Source organism: Branchiostoma lanceolatum, chromosome 8 (assembly GCF_035083965.1).
Source record: "Branchiostoma lanceolatum isolate klBraLanc5 chromosome 8, klBraLanc5.hap2, whole genome shotgun sequence".
Taxonomy (NCBI): Eukaryota; Metazoa; Chordata; class Leptocardii; order Amphioxiformes; family Branchiostomatidae; genus Branchiostoma; species Branchiostoma lanceolatum.
The window spans coordinates 20,697,557-20,702,556 of record NC_089729.1 but is presented as its reverse complement, the minus strand read 5'-3'; the positions used below and the strand labels follow the sequence as shown (position 1 = coordinate 20,702,556).

General features: G+C 61.6%; 2 non-coding genes across 2 annotated transcripts; both read right to left on the bottom strand.

Annotated features, from left to right (window-relative positions):
• Positions 1-31: 31 nt before the first annotated feature.
• Positions 32-185, bottom strand: LOC136441127 (5.8S ribosomal RNA). The gene has a single exon (XR_010756843.1). It is a non-coding gene; the product is annotated as a 5.8S ribosomal RNA (ribosomal RNA).
• Positions 186-1,086: 901 nt separating this feature from the next.
• LOC136441052 (small subunit ribosomal RNA) lies at positions 1,087-2,902 on the bottom strand. Its single transcript, XR_010756772.1, has one exon. It is a non-coding gene; the product is annotated as a small subunit ribosomal RNA (ribosomal RNA).
• Positions 2,903-5,000: the final 2,098 nt, after the last annotated feature.

Genomic DNA, 5,000 nt, shown 5'->3' with positions numbered 1-5,000 from the left:
TGGAGCGGCGCGACGCGATTGAAGGTAAAACCGACCCTCAGCCAGACGTGGCCCCGGGACGGACCCGGGGCCGCAGAGTGCGTTCGAAGAGTCGATGATCAATGTGTCCTGCAATTCACATTACTTCTCGCAGCTGGCTGCGTTCTTCATCGACACACGAGCCGAGTGATCCACCGCTAAGAGTTGTCGTTTTTCTTTTTCGTTTCGCATCGAAAGCTTGTCTTTGCCTCTCGGCACCGTCGTTTCAGAGACGGGAAGAAGGCGCCCTTCGGAGTGAAGGACGGCGAACGAGCGGAAGGGCTGGGGGTCGCTCCGCGAACCGGGACCCGCCGCGAAGACCGCTGCGCCCCCTCGACAAAACCCGGCCGGGAAATTAGAGCCGAGGGGTCGATTGCGCCCGCCCTTCTCTTGAAGACCTCGGGGAGTGGAGCAGTCGGTCGAGACCGCCGGTGGCTGGCCGGCGGCGACCGAGAGCAGTCCTCCCCTCTGCCCAAAGGAGGCCTTGGACCGCGGGACGCCCGCTCGAAGTCCGACGCTTAAGGACAGGTCACTCGTCCGCAAGATGGATTGCATCGAGTCAGAGACCGAAACGCCGCGCCGGGGTGCCGGGGAGGAGCCGTCTCACCTAGGCCCCGCCGTGAGACTAGCAACTCAACCCCATTCCGCGCAAACCCACGACGCGACGCCCCTCCGCCAGGATATAGGTGCCCCCACTTGCGCTCGCCCGCCCAAGACTTTTCGCCGGGAGGACCTGACTCAGTCCTCGACCAGGCTACTCGGGGCGGCTCGCTGGTTTAGCAGGGTATAGGGAACGACGGGCTCACACTGAAGGCGCCCGACCAACGTTCCAAGGGGGCTGCCGGGTCCCGCCGCCAAGCGGGTCGGCATGGGCGCTCCTGGCTCTCCGCCCGCGCTCCTCCGCGAAGGAGGAGCGATTGGCGCGAGAGCAACCGTCGGAGCGCCACCTTGTCGAGGCGGTAAGGAAGAGTGAGGGTCGGAGCGGGAGGCCGGGGGCACCAGAGCCCGCTCCTTGCCACGAGTTTGGTGTGAAGTCGACGACGCGAGCGCCTCGCTTCTTCGTTTCGGTAATGATCCTTCCGCAGGTTCACCTACGGAAACCTTGTTACGACTTTTACTTCCTCTAAATGGTCAAGTTTGATCGGCTTCTCGGCGCTCCTCCAGACCGTTGCCGGCCCGAGAGGGGCCGATCGACTGGCCTCACTAAACCATTCAATCGGTAGTAGCGACGGGCGGTGTGTACAAAGGGCAGGGACGTAATCAACGCGCGCTGATGACACGCATCTACTGGGAATTCCTCGTTCATGGGAGATAATTGCAATCCCCGATCCCTAGCACGAAGGCGGTTCAGCAGGTTACCCGCACCTTTCGGCGAAGGCGAAAGACTCGCTGATGCCTTCATTGTAGCGCGCGTGCGGCCCCGGACATCTAAGGGCATCACAGACCTGTTATTGCTCCATCTCGTCCGGCTTACTGCCGGCTGTCCCTCTAAGAAGTTGCGGCCGATCGCGCGGGATCGCCGAACTAGTTAGCATGCCAGAGTCTCGTTCGTTATCGGGATTAGCCAGACAAATCGCTCCACCAACTAAGAACGGCCATGCACCACCACCCACAGAATCAAGAAAGAGCTCTCAATCTGTCAATCCTTACTGTGTCCGGGCCGGGTGAGTTTCCCCGTGTTGAGTCAAATTAAGCCGCAGGCTCCACTCCTGGTGGTGCCCTTCCGTCAATTCCTTTAAGTTCCAGCTTTGCAACCATACTTCCCCCGGAACCCGAAAACTCAGGTTTCCCGGGAGCTGCCCATCGGGTCATCGAAGTAACGCCGGCGGATCGCTGGTTGGCATCGTTTATGGTTGTGACTAGGGCGGTATCTGATCGCCTTCGCGCCCACAACTTTCGTTCTTGATCAATGAAAACATTCTTGGCAAATGCTTTCGCAGTGGTTCGTCTTGCGGCGATCCAAGAATTTCACCTCTCCCGCCGCAATACGAATGCCCCCGTCCGTCCCTCTTGATCATTACCTCACGTTCCGAAAACCAACGAAATAGAACCGAGGTCCTATTCCATTATTCCATGCACCACTATTCAGGCGCCAGGCCTGCTTTGAACACTCTAATTTTTTCAAAGTAAACGCTCCGGCACCCCGAGGCACTCAGTTAAGAGCACCAAGGAGAATCCGGCGGGGAGGGCCGGGACGAGCAGTGACACGCCTCGCGGCGGACCGCAAGCCCGGTCCCAAGATCCAACTACGAGCTTTTTAACCGCAACAACTTTAATATACGCTATTGGAGCTGGAATTACCGCGGCTGCTGGCACCAGACTTGCCCTCCAATAGATCCTCGTTAAAGGATTTAAAGTGTACCCATTCCAATTACGGGGCCTCGAAAGAGTCCCGTATTGTTATTTTTCGTCACTACCTCCCCGAGTCGGGAGTGGGTAATTTGCGCGCCTGCTGCCTTCCTTGGATGTGGTAGCCGTTTCTCAGGCTCCCTCTCCGGAACCGAACCCTGATTCCCCGTCACCCGTTGCCACCATGGTAGGCACAGAACCTACCATCGAAAGTTGATAGGGCAGACATTCGAATGATCTGTCGCCGGTGCGAAGACCGTGCGATCGGCTGGGTTATCCAGAGTCACCAAAGGGACCGGGGCGAACCCCGGGTCGGTCTTGGTCTGATAAATGCACGCCAGACCGTGAGGTCGGCGCTTCTTCCGCATGTATTAGCTCTAGAATTACCACAGTTATCCATGTAGGATGTGACGATCAAAGGAACCATAACTGATTTAATGAGCCATTCGCAGTTTCACTGGGACAGTTTAAACTTGCACGTGCATGGCTTAATCTTTGAGACAAGCATATGACTACTGGCAGGATCAACCAGGTAGCGAGGACGCCGAGGCGGCGAAAGAGCGGTCGCCGCCGGGAGAGGACCGCCGCGGCCGCGGGGCAGCGCGGGAAGACCCGCAACTGCCGCCGCCGCCACACGGTCCCGCTCGACCGGAGCGCCGAGCGCCGCCGAGTCCGTCGCTGCCGTGAGGTGGGAACGCGCCGTGGAGATGGCCGCGAACCCTCGGGAGCCTGAGCGCAGAACTCCCGGCCACACCTGACCGTTGCTTCCCTTCAACGCCCGAGCCGTCCCGTCAGGAACGGTCCCGCACTCTCACGACCGGACGCGTCCGCCGGCAAGGCGGACGGCCGGGTCTCGAACCGCCGAGTCCGCAAGGCGTACTCGCACGCAGACGGAAGGGGCGAGCCGTCGCCGTTGGGTCCGCCGCCGCAGCGGCGGGACCCGGGCTGCCCTCCGCGGAGGGCCTGCCCCGGCGCTGGTTCCGGACGCCCGTCGGCACGCCCGTCCTCGCCCGCAGGAGCGGAGGAGCGGGCGCCTTCCAAGCCGGTTGTCGACCTCCGGCTGCCCTCGCGGGGAGTGGCAGCCTGGTCGGCGGGGTAGCAAAACGACTGGCGAGAGTGTGCGATTGCTCGCCGTCGATTCCCGAGCTAGTCAAAAAACGACCACTCTCTCAAGGTAGGTTGAGCGACCCACGACATGGTCAGACACCCTACAGAGCACTTTTTTGAAAAACCACCGCAAGTCGGCCACGGGGTAGGCTTCGGGGGCAACGGGAGACCGGCCCCGCCGGCCGGGGGAGACCCGTCCCGGTCGACCCCGTTGCTCGGCCGCCCGCTCCACCCCCGCCTCCCCGGGCCCCGCCCCACACCGGACGGACCCTGCTCGCTCGCCCGGCGGGCCCGGGGCGCCCTCCGGGGCGGTCGGAGTCGGGCGGGGCGGGGCGCTCACTCCCCCCGCCGACACCCGCCCAGGCGCCCGGTGCCAAGTCCGATGGAGCCGGCCGACGGGGCAAAGTCACCGGACGACCCCGTCTTTTCTCCACGCAGGGGTCTGGCCCGTGCCGCGCCGGCCCCGTCCGCACCCTCCCGGACCCGCTGGCCCCCAGCCGCCGTCCGCTACGGGCTCTGGAAGAGTTGCCTAGTCAAAAAACGACCACTCCTCTCAAGGTAGGATCGGCGACCTACACCTTGGTCAGACACCCTGGCGAAATCCGAAAGTCGGGGCAGGCCGGAAAGTCGCATGCCGTCGTGTAGCAGGCGGCCTCGGGAGCGGGGAAACACCAAACGCGGTCCGCCCGGCGGCTTCCTTCGGCCGTCAGCGCCGGCCGACCCGGCCGCCAATGCTTAAGAGATGGTGGGCTACATAGGAGCGACCTGAAGAGTCGGGCTTTGTCACAGGATCGGAGTGAGTCCCCGCAGCTCTTGCGGCCCTTCTCGCGAAATCGGAGTGAGTCACCAAAGCTCTTGCGGGCTTTCTCCAAAGATCGGAGTCAGCGACGGAAGGTCTTGACGGGCTTTCTCCAAGGATCGGAGTCAGCGACCGAAGGTCTTAACGGGCTTTCTCCAAGGATCGGAGTCAGCGACCGAAGGTCTTAACGGGCTTTCTCGCAGGATCGGAGTCAGCGACCGAAGGTCTTTACGGGCTTTCTCCAAAGATCGGAGTCAGCGACCGAAGGTCTTAACGGGCTTTCTCCAAGGATCGGAGTCAGCGACCGAAGGTCTTAACGGGCTTTCTCCAAGGATCGGAGTCAGCGACCGAAGGTCTTAACGGGCTTTCTCCAAGGATCGGAGTCAGCGACCAAAGGTCTTAACGGGCTTTCTCGCAGGATCGGAGTCAGCGACCGAAGGTCTTTACGGGCTTTCTCCAAGGATCGGAGTCAGCGACCGAAGGTCTTAACGGGCTTTCTCGCAGGATCGGAGTCAGCGACCGAAGGTCTTTACGGGCTTTCTCCAAAGATCGGAGTCAGCGACCGAAGGTCTTAACGGGCTTTCTCCAAGGATCGGAGTCAGCGACCGAAGGTCTTAACGGGCTTTCTCCAAGGATCGGAGTCAGCGACCGAAGGTCTTAACGGGCTTTCTCCAAGGATCGGAGTCAGCGACCAAAGGTCTTAACGGGCTTTCTCGCAGGATCGGAG